General features: G+C 34.7%; 1 long non-coding RNA gene across 1 annotated transcript in view; it reads right to left on the bottom strand.

The window, feature by feature from the left end:
- Positions 1-925: 925 nt before the first annotated feature.
- Positions 926-25,070, bottom strand: part of LOC120782549 — a 109,238-nt gene continuing 85,093 nt past the window's right edge. Inside the window, exon 4 of the long non-coding RNA XR_005706266.1 lies at positions 926-956. This is a non-coding gene — a long non-coding RNA (uncharacterized LOC120782549). The remainder of the gene's footprint in view (positions 957-25,070) is intronic.

Below are 25,070 nucleotides of genomic sequence, written 5' to 3'. Positions count from 1 at the left end.
TTCATTAACACCAAAAACGCTGAACCAGAAGTTGTTTTCGCACGCACATGCTGCTGCGCCATGTTTGCGCTAACCGCAGGCTGCAGCCAATGCCCACCAACACGCACCGATGGCAGAAATGAAAACAAAAACTGTGGAATATGAAGTGTAAGTGATTGTTTTCGTGATTGCTGCAGGCTGTGGACAAACAACCGAGCGACTTAAGCAAACAAAGGCACACACAAAATATCAGAAGCATTAGCATAGCAACAACTACAATCACACTCAACGCGAGATTTGCGGAAGTGAGGGTAGGATCCTTTAGAAAACCTATTTGCTTGTGATCCAATACTGTGAACCCGTCAATCTTTGCTGTTGCATGAATAACAATAGACAGAAGCAAAAGCATTGGTTAGCCATTTGAACAGACAAATGAAATTGGACCGTGGCAGCTAATGTGGAGGCATAAATTGCAAAAAACAAAACAAAAACGTCGGTGTGTTAAATATATATCAGCTGCGACATTTGCTGGGAACGAGTACAAAAAAGTGTATTAAATAAGTGAAGTTGAAGGAAGAGTGAAAGAGTAACTTTTGAATAATCCTCACAGTCCGATATGTCTGAAAAATTGATAGGTTGAATTGCCTCTGCAATTTATTCTCTTCTGTTTATCTTTTGCATGTCTGAGATGAAAGCATTTGGCCCTTTTTAGCCACTAATGGAAATAATCTGATATAAATACAAACTAATTTGTCAGTCACATGAAAGACTGAAGAAGTTCAAATTGGTGTAAAAATATCTAGTTTGTCTTCAGAACAAGTTTCAAAGCAGTATTTTCATATGAATCCCCTTAGGTTATGATAAATATTTTTTACTCATTATCAATTACATTTCCATTTTTCCTAAAAACGTTTTTACAAATAAATTTTTATTTTTTTAACACTTACCGAAACAAATATAAGTACAGGTAGTAAATCCTGAAAAAGAAAACATATATTACTTAACATATGTTTATTTGTAATACAGTAAGGACAGCAATACCAAAATCTCTAAATTAAAAACTAATTGCATTAGAGAAAATTGGGAAAAATAAATTATATTATAAATAGTATATTTAAAATTAGTAAGTATACAATACATGGATGTCATAAATTTTCAAAGGTCATTCTCTTGGAAAATAAATAAATTATTATTTCAGAAAATGTTGTGTGATTAGTTGATCTTTTTACTGGAGTGCGTATTTTAACAATTTTGATATATAAGAGGGGGGGAATTATTTCTCTGGAAATTTTTATTATAAAAAAAATTGGAAGCAATAGAGTTGGACTTTACGATATGAAGTAATTAAATATTACTTTACTTACATAATTTTATTTGAAGCAATATACAAGATTTTGAAAAGTTCCTTCTACAAAGACTTAAAGGGCACTCAGAAAATAACATTATCTATAAATTGCTAATATATAACAAAAACCTTCCTGATATACTATTACTAATAATCATCAAAAGTAATGATGTTCATAAATTTACAAAAAGTTCAAATCACTTTCATTAAGGACACAGTACTACAATAGCGACAAAACAAACGCTTATTTTATGCTGCAATGTTCGATTTTTCATACTTTTGTACGCACAATTTTAACCATTAATTAGCTTTTGGATGCCTATTATTTTCCGTTACCTTTAGTTGCGCTTATGTTTTTGTAAATACACATGAATAAATAATATGCGTAAGATTGTATTATGATCACCATAGGTGCTTTGTCAAAAGCTTTAAAAAGTAATAAATAAGTTTGCATGCCTCTGCTAAAAGAACACAAATACAAATATATTTATTGTTGCCCTACTGATTGCACCACATTCAATTCCACTTCCGAAATTATTTTACGTTTTTCGCATTTTAATTACGCCACTCATTGACTCCGCTTTTGGCTTATCATCACCAATTAGTTTAAGCGCATGCATACGTATGGTTATGAACATGTGTATACATATGTTCCAAGAAATGAACGCTCTTGACGGCCATGAAAGATACATTCAACAACAAGTGTTGCGCCCACAGCCTTTTTTGAGCATGACCAGAAGCCCCAAAATACGTAAACCTCAAGTTGTCAATGCTGCAACCGAAGCAATAACAATAACAATTGATGGTATGTGCTGTGCGACTGTTGAAGAAGCAAAGAAAAACATTTTTTTGCCACTCTCTGATGTTTTCGTCTGTTTTATTACATTCTCCGCTGTTCCTGTGAACTTTTTTCCAGCACAAACACTTTCCATAAATACCCACACACTTTTTGTTGCAAATGACAGCAACATGTTGCAGAGTTTTATTTTTGTGTTTTTTTCTGAAATTTTTTCTCAACTAACCTTAGAAGTTTCTTGATTGCTACTTGGCATATTTGTGTTCTTACTGTTAGTTTCAGTTTGTGTTGCAGCCACAAGGCGTTAATGAATTTTTCCGCACTGATTGCAATACTTCATTTCTTTAATTCCTTATCTAAATTCTTTTGCGTTTTCGCATATTAGTTGTAGTAACCTACGAGTATGCAAGGAATATTAATCAGATGGAATATATTCATTTATATAGATGTTCATAAATCTGGTTTTTACTTTAATGATTGAACGATAAGCAAAATCGTTGGTCATAAAACCAATATAGTTGTGAGAAATAAAATTTATAAGAATAGAGTTGGGTTCTATGGCTTATACAGAGTTCACAGTCGTATGTGAAACCAAGAAAATAGAGCTTTTGTGTTCGATCTTACTACTAAAACAAAAAAGGGCCTTGTTGAAAATTCAAATTTCCTGAGGTGTGTAACTTCTATTCTCGTCATTTCTATGGGATATATAAAAGAGTGAGCTTCAAAGTTTTAAAGCATTGAACTCGTAAAAGCATAACACTCAGTGAAAGTGTTGTGATGTTTCCATTTCGTTTTATTCCATACAAAATGGTCGTCGAGGACGCCAATGGTGTGTAGATCCGCGACAACTAGAGAGAAGCTTGCCTTACTAAGTGCAAAAAGCCTCTCCAAAGATCGATCTTGGGTGAAAAGGTTCTTGCAATACTCCACGGACTGACGATAGGTTAGCCTCTGTCGATAACTATTATAATTAACAAGAAAATGAAATTTCGAATAAATGGCCACCCACCTTTTTATTTACTGTCTGGCTTGAGTTAAACTGTTAGGCGAGTGTTCATTTATTTTAAAAAAACTTTATCAGCAAAAATTACAACCCAAAGCTCTCATAAGATATATGTATATATGTACTTTGTCCTCCTGCAGCATATCACATTTGAGCATTGTATGTTATTCGCTTCGATGGCGTATCAATCGTGTGTAGAACTGTATTTTTGACACTTTTGCTCTGACTTTTAAGCCCTTTCCAAGTGACTTTTGCTTAGTTGTGTTTTTTTTCCGCCTAAACTTTATTTATGTAATTTTTGAATCTGTGTGCTTTTGTTATTGTATAAGCAAGGTTTTGATGCGTTCAGGTGAAGTTGCTGTAAGAGAGCCTGATATGTTTTTAGTTAAAATTATTTCAATTTGAATTCAATTTGAAAAGTTTTGTTGGAAAATGTTTTTCTGTTAACTTCGAACTCGGTGTTTCAATTAAATTATATTATCTTCGGTGGTAATATTTACTCTGTTGATTTCAATTTTGGATATTTACAGGTATTGTATTCAATTTAGAAATTCTAAATTGATTAATTTTTGTACTGTTAACATATTTTCAAATGGATTAGTTGCAAAAATTTCGGACTTGCGAATTTGCATTTTATATTTAAATTAAATTGAGAGTTTGTTTAGTTGAAAAAAGAAAAAAACACAAAGATTCCTTACGATACCTTGATTTTCATTGTTCAGCTTACATAGGCACTATTTGAGTTAGTGACTGGTCTGAACAATTTCCTCGGAGATTACGCTATTGCCTCAAATAATAATTCATGCCAAATTTAATGAATATATTTTATGAAATGAAAAAACTTTTCATACAAACACTTGGTTCCTATCGTTTTTTTTTAAATTGCTATTTATAACCGCAGTCCCATAAGCAACCCAATAATTTTCAACAAAACGCTCAACAAAGTGGCGCCGCACAAAGGTGTTTGCTGACAAAAGAGGGTTTTCAAATACTAACGTTGGGAACCGAAAAACACTCACTTAAGTAAGTAATTTTGATTTCTTCACAAATTTATTCAACTTAATTGGGATACAATAACAAACATCTACACAGACACACACACATAAATACATATATTTTGGGCAAACACTGAGCTTAATTTGCACAATTTAAACACGCGCCAAACATCCGCAAGCAAAAACTTCCGTCAATTATGTAAACCACTACCTTTAGTCAGAAATCTAAAGGCATTGGAATAAGGTCGACTCAATCCAATATTCGCCCTTTAACTTTGAAAATCACCCATATATATATATATAAACTGGTACACCTACAAAATTTCATATACCGTCAGCCTTACATAATAAGCCATGCGTACCACGCACACATATATATACTCACCTCACTCAATTTAAGTTGACAATTATAACTTCCTCTGTTTTCTGCCCATCTCCCATTCTATCTGTAATACTAGTCTGTTATATTTATTATATTTTGTCAGTTTGTGTACTTAAGGGTAATAATAAAGAAGTGACCATCCTGCCAGACAAAGCAGGTGTAAAGGAAAATAAACAAAAACCGGAAGAGGTAAAAATAAACCGACAAATCCTATGCCATAAGCTTAAGCGCCTTTGCTCATTTTGTGTGTTCGTTTTTTTGTTTGTGGCTTTCCCGATAAATTTTTACTTTTTTATTAAAGTTGAAATATTGCTAGTTTTTGCGCAGAAAAGGGTCTTAATCTTAATCTGTGGCATTCATTTGCTTTCTATTACATTAAATATGAACCACGTGCTTGTATGGACCAGTGAAAGCTGCAAATAACAACTGGTTTATGGGAGAGTTGTTTTATGATTTCCACAATAGATTATTTTTTCTTTAAAATGTTGCGTTTCTAGTCAAATTATCATTACAAAATCATTGAAGTTTTTTTTTAAATCTACCTAACCTATAGAGAAGGTATTGAGTATCATAAGCTTTTAAAGAGAAAAATTTGCCTCATATGAGACAGTCACTGTTTTAACGGTGGTTTGATTCCACGTGGTTTTAGACTCCCAAAGAAGAAAAATCAAAATTTTTAATATCAATATATCAAAAATTGGCTATTTATATTAGAAATAACGGGGATTAGGTTCAACCAATTTTTGGCATACACAAAAATCATTGTCAGAGAAGGATTATTCCTGGATTTAAATTATATATCTCAGACATTGACCGATATTTTCGATCAAACTTTCAACTATAAATACTGGGGTCCATTCGGTACCGAGGGTCTTGAACAGTTTCGCTTACGTGTGGACAATTTTTGGTCAAAAGGTGCCCTAGTTTAAGAGAATTAATACTGAAAAATTTTATTCCGTTTTATTAATGATTTTGTGTACTGGAAAGTTAAAGAATCAAATGGAATTTTAAATTGTTTTATATAAAAAGTAGGCGTGGTTGTAGTCCGATTTTCTTATTTTCGCACTGAAAAATGATATAAGCACGTATACGTATATACGTTTAGTCGAAATCCGTTGGTGGGGTCCGGACATATGGAATTTCACCAAAAAGTGGGCGGTCCCACGTCCATTGTCCAATTTTTAACCAGTTTCCCATAAGGCCGTGCTATACCATCTCGTATGTAAAGCTTAATGTCTCTGGCGTAATTAGTTATGGAGTTTCATTAAGATATCTTAATTTTTACTCAAGTTACAGCTTGCACAAGCGGACAGACAGTTTTATCTACATCCTGATAATTTATATATTTATAACCCTATACCTATCTCGATTAGTTTTAGGTGATACGTACAATCGTTATGTAGCAACTGCTTGCAAGGGTACAAAAACCGTTACATTGGCAAAGGTTTTTTTATACAACGCTTTTACTGAAGATTATTCACTGGTACGAGAATAGTTGCCTTAAAAAATGTGTTTTGATTTGGTCTACGATTTATCTGAAAGCTTAATAGTAGTGCTTTAACGGCAAGTAGTGGTGAGTGAGAAATATCGAGCATTGGGAACACTCTCCCGACTTATTCACACGTGTCATTTACAGTGCATCTGTTTCCCTCCTAACAACTGAAAGACTCTAAGCATTTTTATCAAAAAATATATGGCTATATTTCATTTACTGGCTCTTAAACGTCTGTGACTTCTTCGCTTTCACACATCGAGTATCATTTTAATCCGGCATATTCCCTTTCGGCGATTTCAGCAGTTTCTGTTGCTTCTTTTTTTTCGCATATCCTTCAATTTGAGTCCCGCTGCTTACCCTTCTGCCACCAACACCCACAAACACATACATATTTGTTGTAAATAGAAATGAAACGTAAATTAATTATAAAAATGTTGCTTACTAGGCAGAGATGTTTATCAATGGCAATGACTGCAACTTTCAACACCCTGCCCACTATATGTAATGGTCTTTCGACACCCTTGTGGTGCTAATTCTTTCTGCTCCGTGCCATTGATGATGTTATTAAGGCAAATAAACGCAACTCCGACCAATTTTAACTGCAACCGAATGAATGCTAAGCGATAATCTTATGTAGCTCGTGCCACAAACTCCGCAGTCACTGCACAGCTGGAAGTGTTGTTGCACTCACGCATTTACGTTTGTGTGTGATACGCTATCGGCGACGTTTGTTTATTTAGCTTGCAGCCCACAGCCGCCGGAAGAGCACGACACGCAGTCAATGCCACTAGGCAACGGAAGTGCCACACACCATGAGGCTTCCGGTGCCGAAAGTGTTTGTGGCGCAATTCAGACAGCGATTATTCGTTTGTACGGTCATTTTACCCACCATTGAGGTCTGTGGTCCTCGAAAATAGTTGGCCTAGGTACAGAGAGTGGTTAGTGGTTTGTTGTAAAACATTTACACACAACATTTGAAAAAAACGAACAAGATATGGCGCATAGTGTAAATACTTTAGCAGATTAAATTTTCGGCTGTCTGCAAGCAGATGAGAGTAGGCCTCATGTAGTTCTACTCGTTCATTTGGTTTCCTAATGGGTAAGTTGGAGAACCGATGTAAATGTAGGTTAGCCAAGCAATCTAGCCGAAGGCAAGATTTTTTTATCGCTACTACTAGAATATAATTTCTGCTTTGGGCTTGCTGCTTTTATGCGCAATGCATTGCGACCATGGGCGTGCCAATTCGCTGCTTAAGAGCCTGCGTGTGTTGACTAAATATTTTATGAAATGTTTGCAGCCAAAAATACAAATGTGCCAATAAAAAAGACTAAAAGGAATATATTTCAATACTTTTGTGAATAACTTAGTATAAGAAAAATGTGAGGAAAGTCTATATTTCAATGACCACAAAGAGTAAGGAGCTTTGCATATTTATTGCACCACTTTGATGGGAAAGGCAACGTTTGAATTCCGACAGGTTTAGGCGGGGCGGAAGTAAAAATAACATTAATTAATTAAATCGATGTTAGACACACTGACAATTCAGAAATTTTTGAGTCACAGATTGAGATATTAGTGGATAACTTTTTAAATAAAACAAATATGCGATTTGTGTAGATTTTATGTAAGGGCGACACACGACTGCTTTTCACAAATAAAATGGCGAAAGTATAGTGCATCTTCAAATCTCGCCTACTTTACGGCCATACACATCCCTTTCCTCCCTTATTTATTACTTTCTCTGTGGTTACGTTACGTATACACCACGGCAAACCTTCAAAGCTGACTGGGCTACCATGCGCTGACCGTCAGCATTATGTGTGATCGCATTAATCAAAGCAATTGCAAATTAAAGCATTCATCAAAAGCTGGTTACATTTGTTATTTGGCTTACAAAATCATATGAAATATGGGTTCGATGAGCTGCGCGGTGACTAAGGATGCTGTTTACTCACGTACAAAAAGCACAGCCATATGTATGTATGTATGAGTGATGACTCTCGTTAGCGGGTTGATAAGCATCTGTTTCCCAACATAAAAGCAGCGACAGCAAAATTTTTGTGCTAGTAGATGTTTTATTGGAAGTTAAAACCTTACTTCTGCGTTTAAAAATGTGGCGCACAAAAATTTAGAATAACTATAAAGCGAAACAAGTAAGGAAGGGCTAAGTTCGGGTGTCACCGAACATTGTATACTCTCGCATGATAAAGTGATAATAATTTACATATTTTTTTATTTTGCTGTAAAATTAATTAGATTAGATCAATTTGTGTACTTTGAGCATTGAATTGTATTTTCATTTCCTAATGTACATATATATTACACAGAGAAGGCATCAGATGGAATTCAAAATAGCGTTATATTGGAAGAAGGCGTGGTTGTGAACCGATTTCACCCATATTTCGTACATGTCATCAGGGTGTTAAGAAAATATTATGTACCGAATTTCATTGAAATCGGTTGAGTAGTTCCTGAGATATGGTTTTTGGTCCATAAGTGGGCGGCGCCAAGCCCATTTTCAATTTTTAAAAAAGTCTGGTTGCAATTTCCTTCTGCCACTTCTTCCGTAAAATTTAGTGTTTCTGACGTTTTTTGTTAGTCGGTTAACGCACTTTTAGTGATTTTCAACATAACCTTTGTATGGGAGGTGGGCGTGGTTATTATCTGATTTCTTCCATTTTTGAACTGTATAAGGAAATGCCTGAAGGAAACGACTCTGTAGAGTTTAGTTGACATAGCTATAGTAGTTTCCGAGATATGTATAAAAAATTTAGTAGGGGGCGGGGCCACGCCCACTTTTCCAAAACAATTACGTCCGAATATGCCCCTACCTAATGCGATCCTTTGTGCCAAATTTCACTTTAATATCTTTATTTATGGCTTAGTTATGACACTTTATGGGTTTTCGGTTTCCGCCATTTTGTGGGCGTGGCAGTGGGCCGATTTTGCCCATCTTCGAACTTAACCTTCTTATGGAGCCAAGGAATACGTGTACCAAGTTTCATCATGATATCTCAATTTTTACTCAAGTTACAGCTTGCACGGACGGACGGACAGACGGACGGACAGACAGACATCCGGATTTCTACTCTACTCGTCGCCCTGATCACTTTGGTATATATAACCCTATATCTGACTCTTTTAGTTTTAGGACTTACAAACAACCGTTATGTGAACAAAACTATAATACTCTCGTTAGCAACATTGTTGCGAGAATATAAAAATATAACTTTGTATAACAATGTTTAACAAAAATAGCAATGTGTCCAAATCCTTATTTTTGTAGACTGAGTGAAAAATACAATATATTTTTTAAAGATTTTATCAGATTTTTTTTTGTCAAAATAAAGAGAATAAATTCTATCAAGATTATGCGTAAGACAATTCGGTTTAATGGACTGATTAAATTATTTTCCAAAATTTTATTAGAATATGCATTTTTTTGTAAATTTTTTATTAAATATTTTTAATTTTAAATAGAGGACAATCACAAAATTTAGTAATGCGTGACTAATTATAATCTTTAATACACTTGAGCGCAGTTTAGTATTTTTGAACTTCTGTCAGTATTTATTGCGCCATCTTATTATAAGAAATATACACATAGAAAAGCATGTGTGATATAATTATGCACACACTTGTATATACTGAGTAGACAAGCGTTGCACAGCACTAAAATCTGGAAGTGATTTTTTAATTTTCATATCTTCCATTTTCTGTTTATTCTTTCCGTGCGCATATGTGTCCCCAAACATCTCAATCGATGTCTCTGTTTTTATTTAGTATTTTCCGGTGCATTAAGTCGTGCGTACGAAGCAATAACTTTGCATTATCTTTCGCACTACTTAAGCAACAACAATGAAACGAAAAAGATGAACAACACATAGTATTTGTATATATAAAAATAGTTTCTACAGATACGCAGATTTTCGTTTTTGCATAATTATGCACACATTTACTTCTTTGGATTACACAAACAAATCGGTTAACGTTGCAAGTTGATCTTTAGCACACGTATATATTTTAGGGTTACCAGTACAAGGTCAGCAGATGTCACGGCATTTAAGTGGACTAGTCTCTATTAGGAGAAAGTCCGCTTATCATTCCGCGTCGTGTTAAAGAGACCTTTACCTTCATGTCTTTCTCTCTGCAAATTTTTTTTGCTTCTGTTTGGTCACTTTTGAAACTCTCGTGGCGAAAGCAAATTGAGCCTGGCAAAATTTTGGCAAAATTTAGTTCACAGCGAGAGCTAAATTACTGAAGTTTTTGATGTGGCCTTCCTTGTGTGCGGGGTTCACCGGTGAAAGGCATATAAATCTTTATAATTTTGCAGATTGTCCGTTCGTTGTTTGAAAATATTGAAGATTTTACTAAAATGAATTGGCGAACATTTTCAAGTATTCCACTCAAATTCAAGGCAAAAAGAAAAAAATTAAACAGGATGTGGAATAACCAAACAACAAGTGGTAGCGCATGCAATGGCTGAAGTGAGAATATTGGAAACTTTTAAAGTACAAAAACCTTAAATAAAAAATTAGAATACACAACGTTGCAGGTGAACAAAAGTTGTGCGGCCAAACCGAATTGCCTTGCACTGTGGGAGAGATAACGGTAGGCAAATGCATGAAATTTGGTCAAAAAAGTGGACTTTTAGATGGATCATACACCTTCAAGCTTTGCTTTCACTATATTTTTCTAAAAGCTGTAACTTTATAAATTTTAAAATGCAACAAATAATAATACATTTTCAAGCAATAGTATCTTTAAGATATTACTTAATATATCATTTTACTATTCAACCGATGATAACCGATGTTGTTTATATTTCTTTCACGAAGGGTTATACTAATAGACAACGACAAGCTCAAAGTGCCAAATTGTCTGGCCTTTGCTGGAAACATTGATCTTGCGCTGACATCATTTTACCTTTCATTGCTTTCCGCTGACGCTGCTCTGCTTCCATTGCTGCTGCTGTTGTTGCTTTTGATGAATCTCTGTAGCGGAAGCATTTTACAATTTTTCAAGTACCCTAGCTCGATTGCTATGGGGAGCGATAAAAACGAATGCACAAAAATGTTGGTAAGTAAGTACAGACGCGTTTGTTCTCAAGCAGCTTTAATGCATCGCCAAGCAGCAAACAGATAATTTTTGTAATTTTCTCGACATTCGCGACACTTTCGTTTTCACTTTCCCATTTCACTTTCATTTCAGTTTGGCTTTCCCACATTGACAGACTTTTGCTATTCTCAATAGCAATGATTTTCAACATAATTCTGTGTCAAAGCAGGGATAATGTCTTGTTGAGAAAAATATGTCTAAAATATAATTTTAGGCTTTTACTCACAGCTTTCAACGATTTAGTAATGCACGATTGTATCGGAAATAAAAGTAAGAGACCACATCTTGAGGAAATTGAGAATGTACTTTAGGTTTCGCAATGTTTTGAGTTAAGTGAACGTAAGTACGAGCGAGTTCCTTTTAAAGTTACGTTGGATTAGATCATCTTCTTCCAAAAAAATTCTAAAACATCCGATAATAATTTTAACCTTACCGCTTGGACACCTGTATAGTGATGACCAGTTTCTAAATGAGCCTCTTTCTCCTACTTAATTTTGGCAAGCATTAAGTAGCCTAACACATCATATTCAACCATAAAACTTGAGAACTTAGAACTTCAACGTTTAGAGAAAGGCTAACCTCGCTGAAAGCAAAGGGTTCTAAGAAATCTCCAGAAATTGTTTTTCGTTCAAAAGTGTTTTGCGAAGGCGCAATGGACCTCGCTATGATCCCAAGCTTTCAGGTGTAAGACTTTACTAAGTTCTCTATAATAAATGTTTAATACTATGGAATCTGAAAGGACCACATCAAGCCTTTTCCACATAAAACCACCGGAGTCCTAAGTTTCATGTTTACCAGCCTGCACTATAATCATGTCTACTTCGAATCTTAACTTTTGTACATACTATGTTTGAACCCGGTAGTATGGTCCATAGAAATACATGCGACAGTAGTACAGACAATGTTGGCGAGTGAAACTTATGTATAGTTGTTTGTTTGATTCGTTACTCCAGTCTTAACACAATCGGAAATGTTTTTATTGATAGTATTTACTTCATTTTGTCAGTTAACATTCATAAGTCAATCTATCACGACAGCCTTTCTCCTAATGCTACTGACATTTCAACTATTTTGGAGCTGGTATGTTGACTTTTTGACTCCTTCAAACAAAAAACCTACCTCAAGCCTTGACAAATTGTCATGTCCGGGCTTAAAATTGTTCCTAGTACTTTGTCATTGCCCTGTAAACATCGCTTTGAAGCAAACATGGAATAGTTTAGTGAGGTTACAAAACCAATCCGTATTCAAGTATATTTTGTAAAGTTCTGACGAAATACTTGTGTATGGCTCTATATAACCAACACAATATGTTACTTTTCCATCCGGCGGAGATATTTAGAGATATAGCCCTTAAAATGGTGATTGCGTAGGTCTCAGATGTCACGTGTTATTTCATGTAAATTTTTCTATATCTTTTACTAAATTGTTCTATATATTTGGTACGGCCGAATTAGTTTTTAGAAATCAAATTGAATCTTGTGTAGTCTGATACAAACATTTTTCGCTGAAAAAATTATGGGGTTATGGAATTTTTACGATAACCTTTGCAATAGTTCGAAAATTCGCAAGCAGACTTTATTATATTAAAAGTATTAGCACACAAATCAAGCCGGCGGGCTTCCTCACTTTGGTGCTCTACAAAAGCTATTTCAAAAATTTTAGAAAATTCTATCCAATTTAAATGAAATAAGCAATCTTCAACTTTGATACTATTTTTATTAAAGAGTCTACTGGGACCACCCAGCGTGTATTACTTTGTAAGTGTATGTATATCATAATCTTTGCTAATTTATTTCCGGTTATTGGGACAAATCAGTTCATAAAAATTGTTTCTGGTAATAATTTGACTCCGTCGACACCTTATGTGATTCGACTACAAGTATACCTCATTTTCCTCTACTCACTATTTGCTTTTGCATGCAATAATGAAATCGTGTACTGCATTTATGGGGGGAAAATACATACTTTTAAAACTTGTTCTATTTGAGACCTATTGCAATGTTAATTTTGGATATGGAGTTTAAAAATACAGCTAACACTGTTCTCAGCTAAAACCATAATCACAAATAATTACATTAGAGCAGAGGAGCGCTTAAATAAACACTTTAAGCAGTTATTACTGAATAATAGAAAAATGGAAATTAGTTCCATTCACTCAGCTTTCACAAAAAAGTTTCCGAAGACGTGTCAAACGCAGTAAGAAGCTTTTCACTAATTACTTAAAGTTTTACATGTTATCAACAAGGTTTTTAGTTTACAAAAACTTAAGCTTACAGGGCTTTCAATAGGGCAATGTTCTTTGCGGGGTTGGTCCTCTTGGCAGCTGTTACTTTATTTATACTCACTCTTATTTGCCAGTTTATGTTAAACAGACTTACTTCGAAACACCGTTTACGTTTTACGATATTTCCGATTTCACAAAAAAATTTGTTGAGCCATGAAGGTCGCGTTAGTTTCAGTGGGTAGGTAAATGAACAAAATTCTCGCCTTTGGAGTGATGTTAATCTACAAGTTATCATTAAGACGTCGTTGCGTCTATAAAAAGTCATTGTTTGGTATGCTCTATAGGCAGAGGAAATTATTGATCCATATTTTGTCAAAAATTAAGTTTTTGGCAATTAAGTCCGAAATGAATAATACATTGGAGAGGAATATTCGACGTGTTATTGCTGATATACACGTATGGCCTCTATCGCTACAAAAAGTAATAGAAAAATTGGTCCTCTCCACTTGAATATATTTGAGACAGTCAAGGCGGCCCGAAATAATTTTATAACATAATATCAAACACTTATATTTGTATTAAAGCTAGTTGTTGGTCATAACATTAAATTATATGCGTTTTATGTCCTCTTGAAAATCTCCAGAAAAAGCACCCTTTATATATGTAGGTTATACACCTATCTTATAGTTAGATTTAAGGCTGTATATATGTACGAGTACAATCGTTGCAACTCCGACGGCCCATTTTTTTCTCTTTTCATTATTAAACTTTATTACTTTCTTTTTCCTGCCAGTTTTTTCTAGCATTTTATATTGCCAATTATTTTCCTCATTATACACGCCCAACACACAAATACTTGCACGCCCGAGCTGGGAAATAGAAAGGAAGGGAAAGAGAAGTATTGCCTTGGCCAAGTGGTACAAGTGTTGCTGCCGGAAATGTGCTGGTGGCATTGGCAATACGTGCGCCTTTCAAGTGAGTCCCTTGGGAGTTGTATATGGGCGTTTTGTAAGTATATGCGTGTGGCCACTAGCTAAGCATGGCATGAAAGTAAGCTGAAAATGAAAATGCCAAGTGAAATTAAAGCCCAAAAAAAAAACAAAATACACGCATATACACGAACGTTAACGCTACTCGTGGCCAGCAGTTGAGTAGGCATATATTGGCTGAAAGTGCTTCAAGAAAAACTTCGAAACACAAACAGTGCTAGTAACAACACAGCGCAATTGGTGTCGATAGTAAACCACTGCAAAAATAACCAACAAAACTTTAACAATAACAGTTAGTGTTAGTTAGTGGTGGAACTCGCCAGCGCTTGACAGTAAAAAATTGTAGTAAGTACTAATTTGAGCTTAAAACAACCCAGCTCCCGCCTTGCTGTGCTGCTATGGCGCGTCCTCCCGCTTGGTGAGCTCATTCTGCTGCTCAAACACTTTCAACGGCTCATTAAATATGCGCGCCATAAAGCGTCGTTTTTCTTGCCTTTGTATTGGATTAGTTCTCTTTCGCAGTTGGGAGCCCAAAATATTTGAATTTTAATAATGAATGAATAAAACTCAAGGCTATACGCTTTTAATAAAAGAGTCAGCTTGGTGCACGTGTGCTTCTTTAATTCCTACTGATAGAGCAGGTAAGTAGGTTATAATTAATGTGCTGCGGTAATCAACTGCAAGAATCGCTTTGCTTATATTTCCAGCAGTTAAAGCACTTTTGGGAGTAGTATTTGGTGAAGAGCTTATACTCTTAATGTGACTCACACATATCTTTTAAAAGATAGCAGGCGAGTATAAGACTTGTTTATTTAGGAATCTGTAAATATTTTATTGAAAAGGACTAACGAGACACAGATGACAGTCTTACCAAAAAAAAAGGCGAATATATGATAAGTTTAAGTAAAAGGAGAATGGAAAAGAAGGAGTGATACTATTCTTCAATTTGAATCGATTTACAGGAGTTATAGGGAAAAATGGGTGTTTATGAGTGTGTGTAAATGAATTCAGGACCTCATTTCAAAACATACATATCTTTAATGTAATATGCAAAGATAAAGTATGAAGAATATATCTTTTAATATTTTTATCATTTACAAAAGTTGAAGAGTGTGCAGAAAGGCGATTTAACACCTTCTGTAAGTGAATATGTGGAAATAAATCATACGTACATACATATATGCTTATATACGTAAATACCTTAATATGTATTAATTTTTAAAGTTCGGGAGAAATAAAATTTGGAACTTAAAGAAAGAAGTATATTATGAGAAACCAATGACTTGATAATTCGATTTTAGCGAAATAAAACTAAACTTCAACATGAACGACTGAAATGTCGAAAACACCCAAACTATGGCTAGTCCGAAAATGGCCTAAAGTTAAGGCTTTCCTTTAATGAATTTGCCGAACAACTTCTATTCTAAGTACTCATGGCTAAGTCTTCCTGATACATCAATTTCTACGTCATTGACCTAATAAATACCAACGATTTCGAAATAAACTATGTAACTGAGGGCATATTTTCTGATCGTTTATACAACTTTTTATTTATTTTACCCAATGTTGGAAGCCAATTTTTTCTTAGCAGACGGGCATTAAATTGAGCGAAGAGCAAGCTGAGGAGAGCAACTCCTGAAAAATAAAATATTAAATCAAATTTTAATTTAAGGCATATGAACCAATCAGATCTGGACTGCCTAATTGTCAAAAAAATCATGAAAAAAAAATTTGATATTATTTTCAGAAACCAACCCTCTTATTGTTTCATTCTTAGCTTATTGATTACACCAATTAGTTCAGGCACGAGGTTAAAGCATAGTAATTAAATTATTATTATGCTACCCAAATTGCTTCATTTCATTTAAAACATTCCACCAAACACGTCAACTGGACAGATCTGTCCGAAGCTGAAAATATCTGGAGTAATAATAAAGGCTCGAATTTTTCAGAGTTCTACTGAAGACCTCGTATGAAATTCTTTTACAATATGAAGTCACCCATTAAGAGCAAACTAAGTAAGAAGATCTTACAAAAGTGTTTCGCGAGTCCGTTATATTAACAGACACCGTACATTTGTACAACTAGCATACAATTAAAGAAAACTCCATTCAAATGAAGTGAGATCTACTCAATTCCACTTATTTATGTAATATATATGCCATTAAATTTTGCATTACGTAAATCATGTTGCAATGCTTTCATCACGTTTCCTTCTATAACGAAATAATGCTTCTTCCGCGCAACACTTTACGAAGCATCAAAAATACACTAAAATCTTATGTAATTAATTCTCTTAAAGCTTTAAATGAACAATAATCACAACTTATGCGACAAGAGCAACGCCTCCAACACACAAAAGAGATGCAAAAAAGAAAGTAAACGACAGACTTGACAAACCTTACGTTTTAATTAAAAACTCTGAAAACAAAAGCAATAAAAAATCACAAAGTAACTAAGAGATGTTACAATGACATACATTTTTTCACTGCACTGTGCCGCACGCCACCAACACCCTGCCACACGCAGCTTGCGTTCCAGGTTCGTGTACGGCAACGAGACATGCGACACGAGTGTTGGTGGCTTGGCATGTTTTAGCTTGCAACGCCTTAGGAATGGCTGACTACACCAGCGACAGTTGACTTTTTGCAAAAAATGTACGCACGCATACATGCATACGTAAACTATATTGTGTTTGTTGTAAGGCAGCGCATATACATATATAACCACTTCAGCAAGATGATGAGAGGCTTTTTAACTGACAACTAACTAATTATAAAAATTAACTTGCCTCATAAAATGTAATAGCGCGATCTGTGCCACATAGAAGACAGTGGAACTATGTAACAGAACAACGTCGCAATTTATAATGCAATTTTTGAGAAAACGAATTTGACTAGTCAATCATAGTAAGTTTGCCAAATATAATCGTCTTAGACCTTATAAAATATATACCTAAACAAAAGCTAACTCCGTCGATTTAGCTTTCTCCGTCCATAATCCGGTCTGTGATCAAATTGAAAGGTGAATTTTTAATGTATACTTGGCGCGTTTTTCGAATCGGTAGTTTTTTTCCCTGTACTGTTAGCGATATCTGTGCTAAATTTCGCGTCAAAATATTCATTAGTATTTGAGATACTTGACATTTTGTGAGGCTCTAAAAGTGAATTCTTCTGTTTTTACTATATCTGAACTTATTGAACAAATAAGTGCGACAATGCAACATCTCATACTGCATTGGTTATTCGTGATAATTTGCCACATTTTCAACTAATATCGTACCGCAAACACCGCATTCGTCTGATTTACTATCGTGTATATTCTGGCTTTTCAGCAAATTCACATGACCACTCCGAGGACACCGTTTTGACTCAATTGAGGATATAAAAGCTGAATCGAATAAGGCTCTGTTGGCCATCACGAGGAGGAAAAGTGCTATGATGACTGAAAAATTCATTGGCATAAGTGTATTGCAGCGAGAGGGGATTACTTTAAAGGAGATGAAATGGACAAAATTCACCTTTCAATTTGATCACAGTAATATACGCAATATAGTCCCTCAGTTTTAGGGATATCATTCCGAAGTAAAATTTTACAACTGTCTATAACTTAAACATTAATTCTTGTTCTAGTGTGGAAGACTTTGTTATTGAACTGAAAATCTTCCCAAAATTTGGCATGTATTATTATCACAGTAATCTTTAAATTTAATATACATACCTCGTTTACCACTAAAAACTAAGAAAGATAGACTACTGTCAAATTCATTAAACCAATTTTTGAGCGTTTCTATCAAATATGACAGAGAGAAAATGCTATTCTAGCATATTTAATGAATTTCATCAATATATAGAAAGCTCTAATCTATCAAGGAAATCATTCTTCTTCTTCTTTACTGTCGTAGACTCCGCTTATGTGGCTATAACCGTGTTAACTACAGCGGGCAAGCCGTTTGGAGATTCAAAGCGATCTTCCAGATCTTCTCCGGCTGGTCTTTCCAACGGAGTGGAGGTCTTTCTCTTCCTCTGCTTCCCTCGGCGGGTACTGCTTCGAAATCTTTCAGAGCTGGCGTGTATTCATACATCCGGACAACATGACCTAGCCAGAGTAGCCGCTGTCTTTCAATTCGCTGAACTATGTCAATGTCGTCGTGTATCTCATACAGCTCATCGTTCCATCGAATGCGAAATTCGCCGTATCCAACGCGCAAGGGAAAACACATTTTTCGCGAAACCTTTCTTCGAAAACTCGCAACGTCGACTCATCAGTTGTTGTCATCGTCCAAGCCTCTGCATCATATAATCTCACACAGCTCAACGTGCTAAATTTTATTTCCGTATCTTTCCGAATTAAAAGCAAAGCATAGCAGTACAGAGGAGAATTAGGTGAGTGTGTTCGTGTCATAACTAATTGGGTATTTATGATCCTCTTAAACTTTTTTAGTCAGAGTCTAATTTCTTTAAATTTATACAATTTATTTGGTCAAGGTGTAACCTACTTTTTTAATATTGACTGCCTACAGGTGTTTGTCATGGCGTATGAGTAATGTTTGGAAACGTATAGCTTATTTCTTTTTTATTTTCTTCTTAAATGTCTCCTAATTATTGAAAATGTTAACTAATATGAGGCATCAATATAGCTGTAGCTCGTTGAACAAATTTAAATATATATATGTGACCGCAGTGCCAAAGGCCATTGCATTAATAGCTCGACACAGGCGGTCACAAAATCAATTCATAGTGCGAGCTGCGAGAGAAATTCTAACGATTATATAGTTGTGCTTTTAGTGCAAATAAAAATGTGTTATGTATGTACTATACAATTTTTTCTGGACAACATTTTTTGAAGAATTTTTAAGAAAAATACAAAGGAGAAACACCGAATTTAAAAATATTAATTGTTGCTTTAAAAACATTCTTTTGGTATAGTAAAGCCATTACAAGGAACTGAATAGTTACATATGTAAATAGGCTTTGATAGGGGTGGACAAATAGTTTGTTTTTATACTCTTAAATTTAAACTACAATATACAAATTCGCCCACGACAAATCCCTTTAGCAGCGATACTGTAGAAATGGATGAAATCACATTATAACCCTGTCCAATCCCTAAATCAATGAATAAATATAGGGAGACATAAAATTTTACACCCGAGATGGTGTAAGAGGACTTCATAAAGTCGGCGTTAAAATACTATGGCCATTAGACGCCTACTTTTAGTTGAAATAAATTATATCGAGAACTGCCGGACTAATTTTGGCTACATTTTTGCGAGTGGCATTATTCCGACATTACTTGGTCACATTGCGAAAATGGGCGAAATCGGAGTAAAACCTCGCCCAATTTCCATAAAGCACAATTTTAAATTACATTTTATACTTTCACTTTTCGGTATAAATCAAGAGACAATTAATATAAAGAAATAAAACTTTGCTCGAATAATGCCTTTAGAGTATGCCACCACATACCAAAAATTCTAAGCCCTAGGTACCGAATATTTGGATCCCTCTACCTATAGTTGACTCGCAAATATCGGTAAATGTGTAGACATAGTATAATTGAAATTCGGAGATACTATTTTTCTCATGATAGCATATGGTAAAGAAAAACCGGCTTGAATCGTGTCAATACTCCCCTGAGACCCCAAATACCTAATAGGCCGATTTTCGAACTTCCGGGTGACTTTATACCGCATACCTCAGCCAATATGTGAGAATGAAAATGAGAAAGCGTGTTTTACTCATAATATTATTACTTTGTGCATAAAATAGAAAAAACTGTGCGAAAACTAGAACTTCTCTTATATAAAAAATTTCAGGACATTCGGACACGAATATACATGCTATATAATTGGGAATTGATTGTGAGGTGATTTATGCAGCCACGGTTTTGTCAGCACCTGAGGGAATTTCCCTGTCTTTGATCTTTGCAAGTAGCAAGAGTACAAAATTTTCGGTTACACCCGAACTTAGTCCTTCCTTACTTCTTATAATATCACAGCATGTTGCAACATATCTATAGATAACAGGATGTATGTCAGCAGGTCCGTATAAATGCTAATTTAAGTAAAAATATGAATGTCTTGAAGAACATTAGTGCACTCGTGGTACAATAAGCAGATTGTTATTGCAGAGAAATGGAATGGAACCACTGACTAGTTCGCTGTGGGATGCATAACTACTTCAGATATTGCCACTGAACTTGCACTTCTTGTAGCGGTGAGATAATATTCAAGTTTACTTGTGACTTTATTGCAATTTAAGAAATTACTAGAATAATTTTCCCTCAGAAAGCTGCTCATTTGACGGAACCGTCGATATCGGGCGACTATAGCATATAGCTGGCAAACAAACAGAATATCTAAATAAAGTTCATGCATTAGAAATTTTTTCATTTGTGGACATATATTCACAAAATTTGGCGTAGATTATCGCCTAAAACAATATCTTTGAAGAAATTATTCAGATCGAATCAATATAGCATATAGCTGGCAAATTGGACGATCGGAATAAAATTTTTTCGTTGAACCTTCTATACTTAAGAAAGGTATGATAGCTTCGGTGCAACCGAACTTAATGTTTTCTTCTTTTTTCACAGTTTAATAAATCGACGTCTAAAAGAGAACTATGCACATATATTTCCTGGAAGCCTTAACCGGTCAAAATGAAAGATATCTTGGAAAAACTGTTGGTAATAGGACTATAATCTTCTCCCGTTGTGGTACAGACCTGCGACCGTTAAAAAAAAACTTTAAAATGAAGATTAATGGGTTACATGGGTTTACGGGTTTCAAAAAATAATTTTTTTTTTATTTTCACGAACTCGTTTTGCTGAAAACAGCGATTGACCACAAATCGATAGTTAATTGTCCTAACCTGCCAAAGATGAAAACATAACGAACATATCATCGTTAACGGTCATGACAACGCTTGTACTTTGGCTGACGATGGTTTATTGCCTCTGTAGATATACCTTAAAGATTTTTTGATGGTTTTCATAATGAAAATCTGAGGCTATATGGAACTCTTGTATTGTAAAATAATTTCTTAAAGGTTTTCTGTGTAAGAACACATTGAACTTTTTACCTCCTATACTTGTCGACCGTTAATAACATGTGGTGAACATTACTTCAATTCAACATTTTAATCGTCTATTTTTATCAAGGATAACCAGGACGGGTTTTCATGAAATAATTAAGAAGCAGGAAAACACCCATTGACAAAAATTTTAGTTTTTTATACCAAATGAGAACGTCAAAACTGGTTATGGCTTCTACCAGAAGCAACGGGTTCACTCTAGGACAATTGTGAAAACCCGCTTTGATATTAGATTTCTTGTTATAAATATCTAAGGTAAGCTAGAGGAAAAGTTTCGCTCAAAAAATTTTGGGTGGAAAAAAATTAACTAAAAATAAAAATAGCGGTAGAACGAGCTTTTTATTTATCGATGTATGTTTCTCTTCTTTAATATACTGGAAGATAGATATGCTTTAAGGAGACAATAAACGACTAAATAATTTAGGAGAAGTTTTTCATGATAGAACGATACTTAATTAAGGATAAATTTTTAAAGACGTAGTCCAAAAATTTGTCACTAAACATGACTGATGTCTACATTTTGTCGCTGTCTGTATATAAGAGAAATTATTTGCAAAAGGTTTTGGTAGAATACTTCTATAGTTATTCCTTATCACTATATATTGAAATCGTTTGAAAAATAATACATTCAAGAAAAATACTTCTCATGGGCTATTGTGTTATTAGTAGTAATTTTCCACTTCTTAATTTTTAAAAAACTGTATGGTTATTTACCAAAGAATTAAACTTTAAATTTTCTCTACATATATACAAGTGCCCATGGGAGACTGTATACCATAAATACGCCACAGTGGATATGTAGCCACTTTTGGTAGACAGGGCTTATATTATATCACACACTTGTTTGCGCGTAAAATCGGTTCGATATTTTCCCTGTGAAATGACAGCAAAAGCAAAGATTTATTTTATTTTTACCCGTCAGCTGGAAAATTTACTTCCGCGCATTATCTGTGCGCCTATATTTAGATATATGGATGTATGCATAAGTATGTTACTTTGAAAAAGCGGATTCAGACATGGAATAAATGTGTATAAGCCTATGGGTGGGTTGTGGCTGCAAAAAGTAGAAAATAGGCGCGTTCGAATCAGAAGAGTGGTAGGCTAATAGTCTCTACCGCCAGTCAATAAGGGCTGATATATTGACATATAATAACTATGTACTATATATAGCTAAAGATTTACATATGGCAGCAAATACAACAGTAATTTACAAAACTTGTGTTTTACAAGTAGTTACAAGCACGAAACATTTACAGCTTATTAGTTAGAAAAATATTATAAATAAAATCAATTTAGTATACATAATAAATATTTTTGACACCATAATAGATTTTTTGACACTTTTTGATCTTTATTACACTTTGTGTATATTTTCTCTACTTATGTAAAAGCTTACTTTATTGTGTTTTTCAAAAATTGCCAAAAAAAAATTTAAATAAATAACAAAGCTTAAAAATAAAAAAGAAGAAGCTTTAGATATTCAGATACCAAATTTTGTTCTATTGTTTATTAGTATTTATTAATTTAAATAATTTTATCCAGTCGGATCTCATTAGTATAGAAAGGCTTAACATGCTTTGTGGCTAAGGTATTTTTTGCTCTTAATTTCATACGTTTATTTGTTTGAAGCACTTTACGTAGGCAAAAGCAACAGATTGTAATATCTCTGTGTTAGTAAAACCATCTACGCTATATAGATTCAACAGTTTTCCCAATATCAATATTTTTTGTAAGCTATATATGTACGTAACCGGTAGAGGTAGATAACATAGATTTCTATGATGACAAAGCTATTTCTTTTTCATTTCAGTAAATGCAAAGGACTTAGTTTTCGGCCATTGATAATCTCTAAAGCTGAGTAAAACTAGCACATTTATGACTCGCATGATATACGTGTCATTGCTTTCAATAAATATATTTAACCGTTATGTAAAAATCCATTGCATCAGTGCATCCTACCAATAGCTCATGTGCTCCGAACGTTAACGCTGCCTGACATTCGGTATGGATTTGTTTTTAAATTTCTAGTTTCTACGTCAATGGTCATCATTCATGTGTGTGATATCTAGTATATACCCTGTGCCCATTTAAATTTAAACTGCGAGCGTCGAAGGATTTGGAGAATTATTTTTTTTTAGGTTGGTAGTACTATCAGTCATATTTATGTCCAATTTCATGTCAAAATATTCATTAGTGTTTGAGATACGTGTCGTTTTGTAAGCTGCTAAAAGTGAGTTTTTCGTTTTTTGCGTTGTCGAAATTTGTTGAGCAAAGAATTTCGATTAAATTTTGTTTACGGAATAAATTTTCTGCTGCGGATACGTTGAGGATTTTTACAAGTGGTATAGTGAGTTCCAAGCCGGCCATGAACGTGTCGAAGACGAAGAGCGTCCAGGGCGACCATCAACCTCAACCGACAAAGCTCACGTTCAACAAATCAAAGATTTGGTGTTGAAAAACCGTCGATTAACAATTAGAGACCTTGCTGATGAAGTTGGCTTTTCGATATGCCAATACCACTTTGAAGGTGTTTTGGGCCTCAAGCGCGTAAAATCTCGTCTGGTACCGAAAACATTGAATTTTATGGAAAAAAGTCGTCGCGTTGGAGTGTGTGAAACGATGCTTTCCGACTACCAGGGTGCCATGAAACGCATTATAACTGGCGATGAGACTTGGATCTTTGCTTACGATCCCGAAACAACCGATCAATCGTGCGAATATCGTGCCAAAAGAGAGCCGGGACCAAAAAAATCGCGCCAAAGTCGCTCAAAAATCAAGGTCATGTTGACTGTTTTCTTCGATTATCGTAGTATTGTGCATTATGAATTCCTTCCAACCGGTCAAACAGTCAACAAGGAATATTATTTGAACGTTATGCGTCGTTTGCGTAACGCTATCCGCCTAAAAATGCCGGAATTGTGGAAAGACAATTCTTGGTTTTTACACCACGATAATGCACTCAACCCATATCGTTCTGCAACCACCGTATTCAACTGATCTGGCGCCGTCCGACTTCTGGCTGTTCACCAAGCTCAAAAGACCGCTCCGGGGACACGGTTTTTATACGATAGAGGAGATTCAAGCCGCAGCGAAGACGGAACTGAAGGCCATCCCGGAAAGTGACTACAACCAGTGTTTCGAAGATTGGAAAATCCGTTGGTATAAGTGCATTGCATCGGGAGGGGATTACTTTGAAGGGGATGAAATTGATTTGGAAGAATAAATAAAGAACTTTAAAAATAAATACAATGTCATCTTATTTTTTGGGCACAGGGATTGAGACAGCCGTCTTTATATATGATGACATTGGTAGCGAAATTCAGTGTTCAATGTGATATTAGTTGGGACTGTCGGTATGTTTTTCGTATCTTGAGCGTTGATATAAAAACAAAGAATGATAAAACCTATAATTATCGATCAAACTCACAAATTTAAGACACGATTAGTTAAATCGATGCAATGCTTAATTATATAATTTCTTATGTGTTTTGTGAAGAAGACTTTTATGAAAGTGTGAACTTTAATATCTTTTACTCTTCACTTTGTTTAAATGTGTTAAATTTTCGTTCATTCAATGTTAATAAACGTTTTGGAATTAAAGATGTTCTTTGATTAATTAGCTTTCTTCGGTGTGTATTTCTCTGAT

The sequence above is a fragment of the Bactrocera tryoni genome, chromosome 1 (genome assembly GCF_016617805.1).
Source record: "Bactrocera tryoni isolate S06 chromosome 1, CSIRO_BtryS06_freeze2, whole genome shotgun sequence".
Classification (NCBI taxonomy): Eukaryota; Metazoa; Arthropoda; class Insecta; order Diptera; family Tephritidae; genus Bactrocera; species Bactrocera tryoni.
Note: the sequence above shows the minus strand (reverse complement) of the source record. Positions and strands in the feature narration are given on the sequence as shown.